Source organism: Castor canadensis, chromosome 8 (genome assembly GCF_047511655.1).
Source record: "Castor canadensis chromosome 8, mCasCan1.hap1v2, whole genome shotgun sequence".
Taxonomy (NCBI): domain Eukaryota; kingdom Metazoa; phylum Chordata; class Mammalia; order Rodentia; family Castoridae; genus Castor; species Castor canadensis.
The window spans coordinates 141,742,508-141,759,340 of NC_133393.1; the positions used below are offsets into that span (position 1 = coordinate 141,742,508).

The window sequence follows — 16,833 nt, forward strand, 5'->3', positions numbered from 1 at the left end:
AGTTCACAAGAGTACTCTCTCTCAATACCTTATCCCGTACTGGGTTTTCCCACTATTGTTATAAATTTTTATAGTATGATGGATATGTAAAACTACTTATTTTTAAACTTACAATTCTTTATTATTATTGAGGTTGAATTTTTTTTAGTATTTTAGTTTTCATTTGTTTTCCTCTTTTTGAATTGCCCATCAGCATCTTTGCCATCATTTTCTGTTCCCTTGTTTAATTTTTTCCTGTGGTTTTCTAAGAGCAATGCATATATTCCTATTTAACCATTTCTTGAATTATGTGTGTTAAAATGTATGTTTTGTTTATTAAAAATAATTTGAAGCGGGGTTGACAGTATTAAAATCCATATAAGATAGGGTCATTTTTCAATATTTAAGAAAGAAATAATCATTTCAAGAATCCAGGATAATTGAATTTTTAGTTTTAAGTCTGAGTTTCCTGGAAATAAGGACAAAAAACATTGGTGGGGGCCTAGATAAGAGTGGAAGAACTTCCCAAGCAGATGGAAATGCTCTTGACAAAGGTGGTTGGTGATGTAATTATATGTTTTTGTCAAAATTCACCTGTTTCTCAGCATGAGTGATTATTAAAACATGACAAATTTTGTTCTATCTATGTCTTACCTGCCTTCTAGATGATGATAGTGATAATGCTGATTGGTGGGACTGGGCTTTGAACTCAGGGCTTCACACTTGCTAGACAAGTGCTTTACCACTTGAGTCACTTCTCCGACACTTTTGCTTTTTTATTTTGTTTTTCAGATAGGGTCTCACCCTTTTGCCTGGGGCAAAATGTACCTATGCCTGGGGTGCAAGTGTGCGTTCCTATGCCAAGTTTGTTCTTTGAGGTAAGGTCTTGCTAACTTGCTGCTGTTTGGACCTCAGTTCTCCTATTCTGCCTCCCAAGTAGCTGGGATTCTAATAGCTGTGAGCCACTGAGGCTGACCCTTCACCCTCTAGGTTATTTTGAAGCAAGTATTTCAGTACATATTTCTAAAAGAATCTGAGGGCTTCCTTTCTTTCTATGACAAACATCACCCACATCCTTTCTTTCCTCCTCACTGGGCTCTGTTTCTCTCCCTTGCATCTTTCCAATTCATTCTTTCTTCAGCACCTTGAGGAATCATTGAAATGTTCCTTCTTCCCTTCCAGGCTAGCAGGGGACCATCTGCTGCTGCTTCTTGTTCCTTTAAGGGCTCTCCTGATCAGGTTCTTTCTGCCCAGTACCTTTCCAAAGATGTCTGCAAAACCCTTGTGCTATTTAATGTTGTGCGATGGCAGGAGTGATATTCAGTCACATTCACAGAGCCTGCCTACTCAGACCCAGAGGGGAACCATTGCAGGATGAGGAAACTTGGGCCCCCTCTTGGAATTCTGCCTACCACACTAGCTTTCAATGCCCTGCCCACATAGTCTCTGCCTCCTGCTCTAGTCTCCTCGCTCCAATCTCTGGTTCTCTGTTCCAGCCCCAATCCCTGGCTGCTTTTACCTCCCAGGAAGTTCCTTTTCTCTCCTGCCTCAGGGCCTTTGTATATGCTGTCTCTAATCAGGCCATTTCATCTAGTTAAGTCCTGTCCTGTCCTGTCTGCTGGTTTATGAGAGGTCTTCTCTGTAGGGCTGCCCTGACTAGGTTAGGTCCACTAGAAATGTCTTCTCACTACACTGTGTCCCTCTCTACAGAATCCATCAGTTTGTGTGAAACATCTCTGTGTGTAATGATCCAATCCATAGCTCCTTCTCTCTGCCACTGCACTGCAAGCTCCTTGCGCTGAGGATTGGATCAGCGTTTGCTCAACGTTGAATGAAATGAGTACAACAGATACATGTTGAATACATGGATAGACTTCATCTCCTCATCTGTGGTATGAGGGGCTGCTCTAACGACCACTCATTCTCTAATATTCTCTGATCCCAGGAACGAGTACAAGCATCTCAGTAACAAGCTATGCATGGAAGAGTTGCTACCTTACCCTCTTCTGTGCTATGTCCTCAGCCACATCTCACAGCCAATTAGACATCACTAATTCCCAAGCCCCAGTGCGCACTAGTAAGACTTCCCATGGGCAGATAGGGTGGATCCTCAGCCTCTATGACTTGCCCAGGTCATAGACCTGCCTATCAGTGGTTTTTATTGACCAACCAATGTGAGCTACTCAGTGTGGATAGTCAGTTCTTCTTGGCAGCTCTAGGGGACCCTATGGGAAAGAGGCAGGTGTGTTAGAAACCCTCCAGAAAGACACTTTGGCCCCTTTGGACAGCTGCACTGCCCAAGGTTGTGCCCCTTGGCCCGCAGTGGACAGTGAGCAGCAGACCACCCGAGTGCAGGCCTGTTTCCTATTTGCCTGTTGCCATGTGGCCTGTCCACCTTGGCTGTGTAAAGAAGGCCAGAGGCCTGGAAGGACACAGAGAAGCGTGTCTACTTTGGATTATTCCTCTTGGCTCTGACTTTCTGGGAAATCCTGGAGAGAAACAAAAGATCAGGGTGATGTCCAGTGTCATGTGACATGCAGGAGATGAAGAAGTTACCCAATCCTCAATGGAGGAAAGCAACCGTGGAAGAAAAGAAGAAAGCAAGAAGTCAGGAAGGCCTCTCTTGGGGCAGGACAGAGTGCTAAGTAAACCCTTGGTTTTCTATGCCAAGGGGCAGTGTGAGGCAGATGTTCAATATCTGTGGGACTAGACGCAGGAAAAACTGATATTTTAAAGCTGCCAACTGTTTCCCTGTCAGGGTAGAAGCAGAATTCGTCCCTGGAGTAAAGCTGTCTTTTTATTTAGAGAAATACACAACACGTCAGTATGCAAAAGTTACATTAAAATACTATTCTGGAAGAGAAAACTTTGAGACACAGAGACGTTTCCCAAAATAGTTAAATTATTCTACATAACAATGTAAAATAATTGCACCTCAGGAAAATATTCTACGTCTGAGGGGAGTTAGGGACTTGGATTTCAGGACACTGTATGGTTGGCTGGGCCTCAATGTGTGGAGGCAGAGGAGGCCAGTGCTGAAGGTAGGCATGATAAATGGACCCTGGGGGAAGTGATCTCTGATCTACGTTCTACCCCAAGCATCAGTGAAATTTCTTTGTCAGCAACAAAACCTGGTGTTGGCCAACTGAAGAAATTCATTCTGGAAAAATCTGTAGGGAAGTCCCATAGTATTGGAGGAATAAATAGTCAAGCATCAGAAGAGGCAGGCCCTAGAGCAGGTCCTGAAGCACAGAAGCAGAGACCTGTGGTCCTTCTCACTAGGACAGCTGTGGTGTGACCTGGGGCCCCGAATTTCCGTCTGTGACTCTCTGTTCCAGCTCCAACTCCAGGCACACAAAGTCTGATTGTCCACGTTTAGCTAAGATATTTCTGCTCCTGGATCAATAGGCGATATAGGGGTGAGACGGGCCAGGAGGCTGGGGCAGCTGCCTCCTCTCTTGGTTTTTCTACAACAAATTATTAGTCAAATTTTGTTAAAACTGTCTTCCTTGTGCACTTTGTGAAAATAAGAAAAGGATTACCTATGACCAAGAGCTCTCCAAACCCTTAAAATTATAGTAACTGCTCTCTAGGTTTGCCCTTGTAGCACAAACTGAACTTACAAATATTTCTAGGTTTATTCACTTTTCCAGACAATGGCATGCCTATGCTTTATGTCAAACATGAAGAAGCATTTTATCTACATTCAGGTCACCACCATCCATTTTACAGCTTGTTTTAAACTTACTATATGCAAAGTAATGTGTAATATTGTATTTTAAAACCACAAAGACTACTACTTTTATACAGTCAGGACTTTTGGGGGATGTAAATGGCAGAATCTAAGATTCGGTTTAATTCCCAGTCAGAGTTTACTGACTCATGTAAGTGGAGAGTCCAGAGGTAGTTGGCTTTAGGCACAGCTAGATCTAGAAACCTGGAGTATGTTTTTGGAAAATTTTCTTCCTCTTCATCTCCTGGCTTTGATTTCATTTGGGTGTTAGGTTTATTTTACAGACACTCTCTTTCAAATAATGGGTTGATTCCTACTAAGTGGCCTGTAGACACATTCTTCAAGCATATGAAACTCAGAGGACAAAACAGACTTCAGTTTTACAACACACACATCCAAGTTCATATGTATAAATTGAGGAAAATGTTTGAATTGGGTTTTGTTCCTGTCCCCTGACTGTTGTAGGGCGGGTGGTAGGGGTGTAGGTGAGCCCTATGGCTCACTCTGGTTCTCCCATCCACTTCTGTGAAAGGTTGGGGCTGGGAGGGGGTTGGTGGCATGAATTACCATGATTCCAAGTCCATCAGAAACACGTGGAGTCGAAGAGGTAAACAAAAACAGGTTTCCCCTTCAGTTGTATTCATGCACTCCTGAATTACCATTTTGGGAAAGCCTTTGAAGTCATCTCACCCTCTCAGTCTTCAAGATAAGAAACAGACCCAAACCATGGAAGAGACTGCTCATCCACTCACTCAGCAATGCTACATTGTGATAGAAGTGATGGAACAGTCCTGTGACATCCCAGAAACATTTTTCCAGTAGGAAAAAGATACAGACAAGTAAGAGCAATCACAATACAACATGGTAGGTGTTACTGAAGGAGTCATAATGGGGGATGTGGAAACAATAAGAGAGGTCACTAACTCATCTGGGGGGGCCCTCTATTAGAAAGGAGTATCAGGGCTAAGAATCAAAGATTGGTATAATAGCTAAGGTAGTGCTAGCTGCTGTAACAAACAAGCCCCCACATTTTAGGGATGTGATCCAAGTTTACTTCTCACTCACATAACTGCCAATGTGACTGGCTTGTGGGAGGCCTTCTTCACAGTGATTCAGGGACCCTGACTCCATTCCACCATCTCCTAGGACCTTGGGGTCATTTTCCACAGTCAGTAATGAGGAAATAAGGAAGAGAAGGCACTTCGTCCTAACCACTTTGGCCTGGAATGACCTGTGTACTTAAGCTCACATTCCACATGTGAGCTCTAGTCGCAAAGCTCTCCTGGATGCCAGGGGCTTGGAATATAGCTTCTGACTCGAGGGCCACAGGTCAGTGATAACTTTACACCGTGGAAGATGAACATGAAGGCTGGTGTTCCTGACTCAACATGGTGGCCAGGCAGTGGAGAAAAAAATCTTGGCATTCTAGCTAAGGGAGACACAGCTTTAAAAGGCTCAGAAGTGAGGAAAAGTTGGACCCACTATGATCAATAGAAATGCCATATTTACTCCAGACTTGGTAAGTAAATATACAGATCTTCCAGGCAATTTTGAATTTCAGGCATACAATCAGTAATATTTTAGGGCAAACATGTTCCAAATATTCCATGGGACATACTTACACTAAATATTATTTATGATCTGAAATTTACATTTATTCATCATGCTACATTTTATCTTGCAATTCTATTTCTGGGAAGGAGTAAATTGTTTAGAATGACTGGAGAATAACCCATTCTGCAATCCATTCTCCAGTGGGTGTGTGGGGATTGAGGAGCGTAAGGCATAGACCAGGTAAGAGAGCTCAGCATAGACCAGGTTCTTTTGTAGTCATGTTAATGGGGGGCTGTGAGACATGCTCAGATCTGCATTTTAGGAAGGTGAGATGGTGAAGAACATGGACTACACAAGGAGGTGACCACAGAAAAAGAGGAAGAAGCCACACCAGGACCAAACCCAGGTCTTCTAGCCTGAGTCCACCATGAGATGCTGCAGGGTGCTTAGGAGTGGTTTGAAACAATGGGCACAGGGCTGGGGAGTTGTGGGGCTGAGGTCTGAGCAGCTGGGTAAGCATTAACCTTCCCAGGCTCACCGCCCCACAGTTCTGGAGGCCCATGACTCCTCCTTCTTGGCAGAATGATTCTCTTCCGTTTGTGTCTCATCATTCTTGTTTCTTTCATAATCCCAAATACCGAATGTCTGAGTGCCTCATGGTCCAAAGTCAGACCATGCCTGGCTCTGGCACTTATTTAACTGTCAGAATCTTCACCATGTTTTTCTTCCATCAACAGTTTGGCACTATCAGCTCCAGCTGCCTTTGGCAAATCCATCACATTAAGCCGAAAGAAATCACACCTGCCAGGCCCAAACTGTTTATCTCAGTAACTCCCCCTGCTAAAGCACAAACAGGGAACTATTTATTTTCCTTCCTGACATACATAAGGCTGTTAAAAGTCTGAGCATGCTGGCAGTTTACATGAAGCCAACCTTAATTGCACACTAGAACACCATAAAAGGAGGATCAGGGCCTCATTAGCTAGGGACCAATTTTACATTTTTCTCCTCTGACCAAAGCTGTTTAAAAACGTGGGGTACTATCTCATCCCAGCCAGACATAAATTTCAGCACCGTCAAAATGCCCGTGTGGAATTCCAACTTTTCTTATGCCTGAAAATTTTCAGCGTGTTAACTTGGGCTTGAGAAAGGAAACATATCTGCCTCAGTTTCTTCCCAAATGAATGAAAATCTATCTCATGCATACAACGTAGCCTCAGGTAAGCAGAGTATGTAATTCTGAGCATGATTTTTTGTTTTGCTGTTTTTTAAAAAATGATTCAGAAATACTTTCAGCCTCTCCTTGTGGAAAAGTTTCCTGGCCTTCCTAGCGTTTAGGAACCTCCCCCCAGTGCTGTGACAGGCTCACTGGCCATTAGTGCACGTTCATATGCAGTAGCTCAGCATCCACAACCACAGCCCAGTGATCACTCCCTCTCTGTCCTTCCCTGCCTGGCACCAGGATCAAAGCCCAAAGCTCCATCTCTGGGAGCTCCCAGGCTGGAAGGCCTCACTTTGCACCCTGTCTTCTGCTCCAGTTGCCCCCTTTCCCCTGCCAGTGCCTTCTTAACCATTAGGAAGATTGTCCTCCTTCTTCTACTGCCAATGCCACTGTTATTTGTGTCGGATCTACTTCTGGCTGCTCCTAGAAGGGAGCTGGTTGTAGTAGAGTTGAGCAGAAGAACCTCCTCCCCAATTCCACACCCCACTTTGCCACTGGGCCCCGGTGCTGCTCTGCTTGGGCCCAGCATCCCACCAAGTCTCCGTCAGCTTTGCTCCATCAGCTTCGCTCCATCTCTTTTCTACTGAGCACCAACCAAGCTGATGCTCCTGGTGCATGCAGGAAGTCTAGCACTGCCATTTTCCTCTCCTGTTCATTCCTTCTCCTGACATTCAGCAAGCATCTTTTTCTTGCTCTGGGTACAGATACAACTAAAGTCATCATGCTATCTTTATAGATACAAATATATAGATAAATATATAGATCTAAAGCTTCCATCTCTATGACTGGAACACAAACACGGCTGATAGTTAATATACTCAGCATCTGCCAGTCTCTGCCTTAAGTGTTTTCCTTTTTTTTTTCACTTTTTTATTGCACCAAATAATGGGTTACATTATGACATGCATTTAATGTACTTTTTTAATTATCTCCCATCTCCACCCTGTATCCCCCTCCTCCACATCCCTTCCTTCAAATAGTCCTCTGTCTAGGTAAATGACTTTTTATTTTTCTGTATTTATGTATCTAAATACATGTGGTATTTGTCTTTATGTGTCCGGCTTACTCTGAAGGAATTTAAGCCAGCATACAGTACAGATACATGAACATCTTGTGTTTTTCACATAACAACTCATTTAGTCTTCACCATAGCATGAGGGGTGGGATTTGTTGTTGTGTCTATTCAGAGACAAAGAAACCTAAGGTGGAAAGATGGAACTCGTTCTGCCCAGAAGTGGCTGTGCTGATAAACACCATGCCCTATGACTGACTACAGATACCATGCTATACCCTGACTCTCAGACAATGGGGATACGGAGGGCAAGCATTAGCTATCATAGTAAATTACAGCCAGCAAATGCCAAATCACACCATAGTTCTTAGAAAGGTAATACTGTACTCATTTCACCGGTGAGATAACTGCAGTAAAGGAAGGTTATAAACCTCAAGTCAACCCACCTAAGCCGAGGCACCCAGGATACAGGCAGGCAGGTCTTACTCCAGTATCTGAGCCCTGTGTTGTACCCAGCAGCTCCATTTCTGAAGGACATTCTGTATTCTTGCTTTAACAACCGTATGGCATGTAATTCAACCAAGTTCCTCAATGAGAAGCTAAGATTTTGTAGACTTCTAGAGGTGGGAAGGAATACCAGACCTGGAGCTGAAGACCTGGTGCAGGGGCCTGGCTATGATGGCTTCCTCCCTGTGTGAACTTGGGTAAGTGCCTTTGGTTCTCTGGTCTTCATTTGTCCAGTGGACATTTGCCCAAATGAAAGTAACTGTGTGTGTATGTGTGTGTGTATGTGTGTGTGTGTGTGTATGTGTGTGTGTGCATGTGTGTGTATGCATGTGTGTGTGTGTGTGTGTGTGTGTGTGTAAGGAAGATGGCATCCAGGTCCTCCTTGACAGTTTATATAATGAGGAGTCAGGAGAAAATAGTACCAGTCAAGTCCTCAACTTGCAGTGCTTGGCACGGAGTTGATACATCTATTGTTGAGTACCTAGGTTGATTCCATAATTTGGCTATTGTGAACAGTGCTGTGATAAAGTTGGGCAGGTGTCTGTATTGTACACTTATATTTCTTCAGGCATATGACAAGGAGTGTATAGCGGGATCATCTAAAGGTAGTTCTACTTTTAGTTTTGTGAGGAAAAACTCCATACTGTTTTCCATAGTGGCCAGAAGCAAGAGGGAGAAGTAAATAGAGAATTGAATTCTGCACTGGAGGGTGAGAGCCGAGGGATCTGGGCACTCTGCTTGTCGTTCTCAGCTCTTTTGGACTTTGCTCATCAGCCAACCACTCTGTAGGAAGGAGAAAGCTGTGGGAATTGAGTGACCAACTGACCTGGGTTCAGAGCTCTCAGTCCTACCCGGTAGCAAACCATGTGGCTCTAAAGACCAAGAAATCACTAGGCATGGGCTCACAGCTCTCAGTTTCTGCAATGATTCTCAGGTGATGGAACCGTTGACCTGAAGGCTCATTGACCACCTTATCCTCCATAGCGCACGCTCCACACCGCTTACACTTCTTAGCAGGTCTATGTCCAACCCTCCTCCCTCCATGCTACCTCTTGTGGCCATTTCCCTCCCAGACACAGTGGCATGGTGTTCTGAGTTGTAATTGTTCATTGTTTTCAGGTCCCCAGAGTAGCTGAGTCTCAAATACTAGCTCTCCTCTCAATATGGTGCCTGGTATAGCAGTTTCAGACATTCTCTATCGCTAGCCTGATACATAGGAGGAGTCACTGTCACATCAAATCCTGCCCCAGATTTAGGGCTTGTGAGTACTGCGGTTTCTCCTGTGGCTACAACAGCACTGGTTGGCTTACCTTGTGGTTGTGGCTTTGTTCCCTTCCCCTTGAGGGGACCTGGGGTTGGAGCTGCAGACTGTTTCCTACTTTTCTCCCCTTTCTGTTTCTCCATGGTTTTTAGTTGTTGTGCCACTTCTTACTTGATTCCCAATCTTCTTCCTCTCTTTCTTCTCAGAATACAGCATTTCCTTGGTTAACTTCACTTTTTTCATTTATGAAGTCACATGAAGGAAAGTTCTGGTCTGCTTTCTTACCCCAGAACTCCAGACCCTGGGTTTAATCTCTATTACCCCTCTAAATTCTAAGGGCAGGTCTTAGCATTGATGCTATTTCAGAAACATTGAAATATGATACTCAGAGATGCACATCACAGAACAGTATGTGCAGCAGGAGCCAGACTTTAAGATAGACAAAGGTGTGCATACACACAGTCAGCCCTGTGTATCTGTGAACTAAAAGTATTTGGAAAAATGCATCTGTACTGAGTATGTACAAGTTTTACCCTTGTTATTGCCTAAATAATACAGTGAAACAACATTTGTACACAGTTTGCCTTATATTAGGTGCTATAATTGATCTATATGAGAAGATGTGCCTATGTGAATACTATGTAAATTTTCTATCAGGGATTTGAGCATCCTCAGATTTTGGTATCCACAGGGGGTCCTGAAACCAATACCTTAAGAATGAGATGGACAACTGTTTATTTATGCATGGTGCTGTTAGGACAGTCAAATGGACATAGTACAATGATGAATTAGTGATATCCACTGGAGTATAGACAATATATTATTTCTCTATTTATTCAGTAAAGCTTTTCTGAGAGGCTTCTATGGGCTAGTTCCAATGCTGAGGTCTAGTTGAGTGTGACAGGGAAGACTCACCATTAAACATGCAATTAATTTTACTGCAGTGAGAGAATCTGCACTCTCAAGGTGACCCCAAGAGGAGGGTTCTGGAGATAGTGGTATGAAAGGGTTATACACAGAGAGCAAGAGACAAAGCTGTGGAGTAGATGAAGTTACCAAAGCAGCGTGGGTTTAGTCCAGACACTGAACAAAAACATCCTTAGAGACCAAAGGGGAGAGAAGAAGAGGAGGATGAAGGACTAACCCTTGCTGGGAATTTTATGGGGACAAGTATTTGACCATTATCTGACATGTGAGCCTCGGTTCTTCCACCCTACATGGAGAAATTATTATGGCTCCACTTTGTAGATGAGGACACTGAGCACCTGGAGTTTTGGAAGCTTCCTCAGCATGTTTTGTCTTTGTAGCAAGGCATTCCTGGATCATCTATTTAGAGTCACAATCCTCTCTCTCTACCCCCCTCCCAGGCACTCTCCATTCCCTTTTCTTCATTTTCAGCCAGAGCATCTATTACCACTTGGTGCACTGTGTAACCAGCATCAATGACTTGATAGGAAAGAAGACAGAACTTCAAGAACATTGGTGGTCTGGATGAGCCGAGTGAGGGGAGAAAGCAAAAGTACAGAGAGTTAAATGGTGAAAATGAAGACATCATGGAAGAAGTCCTAAAGTTTTCAGCAGAGTTTGACCTTGAGAGAGAGCCCTAAGAACTCTGTATGACCTGCTTTTCTCAAAGCTCTAACTACAAAGCATTCCCCACCCAAGCCAAGTGCTTGGCACCAGCTCACTTTTAATTCTACAACAATCCCATGAGATACATGTATGTGCCCATTTTGTAGATGAGAAAACTGATGTTGAGTAACTTCTCCAAGGTTTGGCAGTGGATAAGGAGAAGAGCTCAGATTCAAGACTCTGACTTCAGAAGCCCAGCATGTGAATACTCCTTGATGAGGTTTGGAGGAGTTTTGAAAAAACCAGTCATTCCCCACATCAGTCTAGGCTAGAGAATGCTTGAAATGGAAATAATGTCAAAAGAGTGATTAGGGAAGGGGGCTCAAACCTGATGCTGTCCAATCATTTCATGCCATAAGACCGTATAGGCTACCAGATGTCCTGAAGCCTTCCCTTTGCTTCTCCTCCCTTCCATCTTAACTAGAGCGTGGCTTGGGGTTTTGGATGATTATGTGACATTCAGAGCAAAATTCATCTGCTGGCCATGCCCACCAGTGGTCAGAATGTTAGTTGTTGGCTTTTACTTGGGGTTAATGGAAACTTCTAAACTCAGTCTCTTATTAACTAAAAGTTATTACTTTTAGTAATAGTAGGGGTTTTTACATGTCAACATCAGATCCACTGTGTATGAATAAACAAAACAGTTGACTTTGCATTAAAAATATTGTCTTACTCTTTTCTGATTACACAATTTACACATACTTATTATAAATAAAAGTAATGACCTATGACCCCACCAACCTGACATTGGCTAATATTTTGGTGTCTACCTTTTTGGACAATTTAAATATATTTATTAATTTTTAAGAAAAGTGTAAGCATAGTATAGCAACAATTTTATAAATTGTTTCTCCCCCTATTTATCATATTTCATACATTTTGATGCCAAATAAATATTTCCTGTGTATATATAAATTATACACAGTATAATTTTATAGTGGCCTGGTAAGATTTGATTGTTATGTTACATCATGATTTATCCGATCCTGTACTGTTGGATAGTTAGGTTGTTTTATTATAAATTACCTCACAATTAACATCTTTATAGATCAATCACTGATAGAGTCTGTGATATCCTTAGCATGCATTCTTCAAAGTAGAATTGAGATGAAGAATTTGCACCCTTATAAGACATTGTCTCATGTTTTGCTTTCAAAGCTTTTAAATTTTTATTAGATGAATTAACTAATTAATTTTTGTGGTATTGGGGATTGAATGCAGGCTCTCACACTTGCTAGGCAAGTATTCTGCCACTTGAGCCATGCCCTCAGTCCTTTTTGCTTGTTTTTTGTAGTTTATTTTCAGTTAGGGTCTTCTGCCTTTTTTTTTCCTACCAGTCTTGGACTTCATCCTTCTACCTCTGCCTTTCTAGTAGCTGGGACCACAAGTGCACACCACCACTCCTGGCTTGTTTTTTGAGATAGGGTCTCACTAACTAACTTTTGCTTGGGCTGGCCTTAAACCATGGTCTTTCTATCTCTGCATTCTGAGTAGCTGGGATTATAGACATGAAGCACAATGCTCTACCAAAAACTTTTTTTAAAAAGTACATCTAGGTTGAAAATAGTAACTGATTGTGATATTCTATCATATAAACATAAATGAAAGTAGCACAGGAGGCAGATACAGTTAAAAGCAGGCTCAATCCAATCCTTAGTGAATCATGGTAGGTATTAGCTGGCTGTTGGCTTTAGGCACCATGTATGTACCTGCATGTTATGTATTCATGTGTGTACACATGCATGTAGTATGTGCATTCTAATGACTCCCTCTCTTAGGCAAACATAAGCCTGCAAATGCTGCTTCTAGGTCTGCTTCTTTCTCCGTCCCATTTTCCTGGCTGATCTGCAGTACACTAGTCCATGCCATGGTTTCTGACATCTGCTTCTGGTGCCTCATCTTGTGATCTGCATTTCCAGGGCTGCCCAGTGGCGTCAATGAGCCCTTAGGACCCTCAGAGTTGGGGGCTGTCACAGCGGGAGGTGGGGCTTTGTCCTGTGCCCAGCCAGGCTTTTATCTGGGCCCTCTTCTCACTCCACCCTGTGAAGGAGAATCCAGGCCCCTGGAAGGCACTGGAAGATGACAAATCTGAGGTGGGGCCATCCCCTCCAGCGTAAGTAACAAAAAGGGAGGTTTCTCTCCATCCTGTGCTTTTCGGAAGTCACTTTCCTTTTTTCTTCTTCCCACCCCCCATTCTTTCTTCCCACCCTCTATTTCTTCTTCCTTCTCCTCCTCCTTCTCCCCACCCTCCATTTCTTCTTCTTCATTCTTCTATTCATCCCAAACCATTTTCCTAACAAGAAAATAGAGACTTACATGAGTGAGAAACAGGACAAACACCAGGGGTAATAGAACAATGCACAACAAAAAGCCTCTGAGACACTCCTGGCATCTGTGTGCTGGGTGGTAGAGAGGTCCTGCATGGAGCCGGGACCCAAATCATGACCTTCACAGCAACTCCAGTGATGAGATACGCACAGCATTTGGGAAGCGAGTTGAAGTCTAAGTGGCAGGGCCAACCATAATTCCTGTGAAAAGCCAGAGACAGCTGCAGATTATTTATTTGGTCTATGATCAGAAAGGCCTCTCTGGTTAGCTGATTTGGAACCTGCAGATAGAAGCAGGCTTTCTTGTAAGATGACTATGAAAACATGCAAGGAAAACCACTCTTTCCTAACCTGGAGGCTGATTGGGTCTTTATCAAAATGTTATTCTTTTCCAAAAGGCATCCATCATTTTCAGCAAGGCTTTATCCCGGTGTCTGTCATGAATCGAAGCCTTGCCTCAGGCAGGTTAAACCAGCAGATTTCAGGAAAGAAAGGATCCTCTGACCTGCTTCCAGGGAGCTGTCACTATGATTAATTAGCTCGGAAGGCCCCAGGTGGGTAATAAGGACCAACGTGATCTTGCCTACTGTTGTGCTTAGCAGTGACATAGGCTTGGGCTATGTCCTGCACCCATCATCATTCTACAGGAATGACTTCCGGAAGTCAGTGAGCAGGTTTGGGCTTAAAACCTGCAGAGGTAGGAATCCGTGCAGGCTCTGGGCTTGATTTACTCTGTAGCCTTGGGCAAGTTTCTTGGTATGACCTGGAAGTCAGTTTACTCAAACTTATTATGGAATCATAGGCCCCTCTTTACTGGGCCACTATCTACCTCTGCACCTTCATCTCTCTCAATAGCACACTACCCACCCATCTTATCAGTCTTATTTTAGCTCTTTCACCTTTCTTTTCTCCCTCTTCCCTCCAGCCATTCCCCATGTCCTTTCCCGGTCTACCCCAGACATACCCTCCTTTCTTCTTTGATTGGTCAATTCCTTGGCACATCCTTTGAGTCTGAATTTAAAAACTGCTCTCTTTGCAAAGTCTTGTTGGGTTCTGCTTTGGCTAGTGAAGTCTGGCTGGTCACTTCTCCCTCAGTGCTCAGCACTTCCCAGCAGTGGAGCTGAACTCTCAGCTAAATCATGTTTGTCCCAGCTGGACTTAGAAGTCAGGAAAGTGCCATCTTTCTCATCACTGTTGCTATAGCTTCTATGGCACAAAGGAGAGGCCCCCAAATTAATAAGAGGTCCCCAAATAAGAGATGGAGCTCAGCACCTCACAAGTGATGGGTAAGAACTTTCCCACCAAGCTCCTCCCCAGCCCGCTAATTGTTCTGGTTGTGCTTTTTTTGATATTTGTTTCCCTGCTTTCCTTTCCTGCTTTCTTTTGGATTAACTGAGAATTTTTAGAATTTTATTAGGCTGGGCATGGTGGTACATGCCTATAATTCTAGCTACTTGGAAAGCAGAGATAGGAGGATACAAGTTCTAGTTTTGCCTGTACATAAGTGTGAGACCCTATCTGAAAAACAAACCAAAAGTAAAATGACGGGGGTGTGTGGCTCAAGTAGCAGAACACTTACTTGCCTAGCAAGTGCAAGTCCCTAAGTTCAATTTCCAGTACTGCCAAAAACTACAAAGAAGAAAAAGAGAAAGAACTACATTTTATCTATTGGCTTTTTAGCTTTATCTCTGCATTACTTCTTCATGATTTCTATTGGGTTTACAATTAGACATCCCTAACTTTTTACAGTCTAATTAGAATTGATATTGTTACACTTCACCACTCTCCTATCCTTCATGCTGTAGATATCATGGGTTATATCTCATATGTTATGGAGTTCATGGCATGAACTCCACACTACAGTATTATCCGTTCAGTTTAACCAATTGCATGTCCCAAATAAATGAATCAGATGGGAAATGTCCTTTTCATTTATTGTGCATTTACCATTCCTGATGCTATTCATTTTTCCCTGAAGCCAGAGTTTGCATTTGGTGTCATTTCCCTTTAGTCTCAGTCTGGAGAACTTCCAGTTGCTTTTGTATCAGAGGAAGAGGAAGGAAGGAGTAGTGTGAATCTCCTGGGAATTAATTCTCTCAGTTTTTTTTTGCTCATTGTGGAATCTACACCTAACATGAACAATAATATGACAGATTATAAATGAGGAACCAGTTTTTTTGTGGGGGACAAGTAGGAGGAGGGAGAGGAGAAGGAGACATAGATAAATAAATATGAAAATATATATACTGAAACATACTAATAACTATTAAGAAGTAGAAGGGTAGAAGGAAAGGAGGCCAAGAAAGAGTAATAGAAGAAGTAAATGACAAAAAACGGAGTATGGAAATATTCCAATGAAACACCTTTGTACAGTTAATTTATGTCATTAAAAATAAAATCATTTTTTTAGTTTCTCTGATAAGGTCTCACCATGTAATATAGATTGTCCACTACGTAGGACAGGCTGGCCTCAAACTCATGATCCTCCTGCCGAGCCTCCTGAGTGCTAGGATTACAGGTATGTACCACCATGGTTGGATTTACTGAAAATATTTTATTGCCCTTTCTTCTGGTCTTTGAGGAAAAGTTAATGTTTGTTTGAATTACAGTTTGTTTTAGATAATGTGCCATTTTGTCTGGGTGCTCTTACAGCTTTTTCTTTCCCTTAGATTTCTTCAGTATAACCATGATTCCTGGATCTGTAACTCATGTATTTCACAAATTTGAGAAAATTTCAAATTATTATTTAAATTTTTTCTTCTTCCCACTCTCTTACTCCTCTATTTTTCAGACTTTAACTCTATTCATATAAAACCTTTTGGTAATTGTCTCAAACCTGGTCTCTCTCTTTGTCTTTGTCTGGGTCACTCTCTAAAAAATGACTTTTCTTCCTGGTTTTCAGATTGAGGTTACCATTGATCTACCTTTATATTCACCATCCACTGCTAATCATATCCAGGTAATTTTTATTTCAGATACACTAGAATTTCCATTGAATTGTATTTTATGTCTTCTGGTTTTCTACTGAACTTTGCTATCATTCCATTCATCATGCCAAATTTTCCTTCACATTCTTTTTTTTTTTTTTTCTTTTTTCCATCTGTGTCTCTCCTCAGCAAAGCACAGCACTACTGCTGAGTGACTGTGGCATCCCATAGAGAACTTCAATCTCAGGTCACAGCGTTAAGAGTTCTTGGTTTTACGGCCCTAAAAGCCCTCTTTGAAACGACCTACAACATTCTTAAATATAATTAAATTGCTTCTTTAAAATCCTTCTCTGAAAATTCTAATATCTAGACCATCTTAGGGTACTTGGTGTATTCTTTATGGTCCTCCTTTTCTTGTTTCTTTGTATGCCGACCAACTTTGGGTTGTATCGTGGACTTTGTGAATGGAATGTTGTAGAGGCTTTGGATTTGGTTATATTCCTCTAAAGAGTGGATTTTCTTGTTCCTTTGGGCATTGAACTTGATTGTACTGAAATTGCAAGCATTGTTTCCCCTGGTGGGTTCTGCTCTAATCTCAGTTCTTTCATACTTTTTGGTCTGCTTGGCACTTGTTCCATGTGTTCACGATGTAGGACTCACCAGACATTTGGACACAGTC

General features: G+C 42.5%; 1 non-coding gene across 1 annotated transcript; it reads right to left on the reverse strand.

The window, feature by feature from the left end:
• Window positions 1–16,327: 16,327 nt before the first annotated feature.
• LOC141410587 (small nucleolar RNA SNORA25) lies at window positions 16,328–16,459 on the reverse strand. Its single transcript, XR_012435428.1, has one exon. It is a non-coding gene; the product is annotated as a small nucleolar RNA SNORA25 (small nucleolar RNA).
• Between the last annotated feature and the right edge of the window lie 374 nt (window positions 16,460–16,833).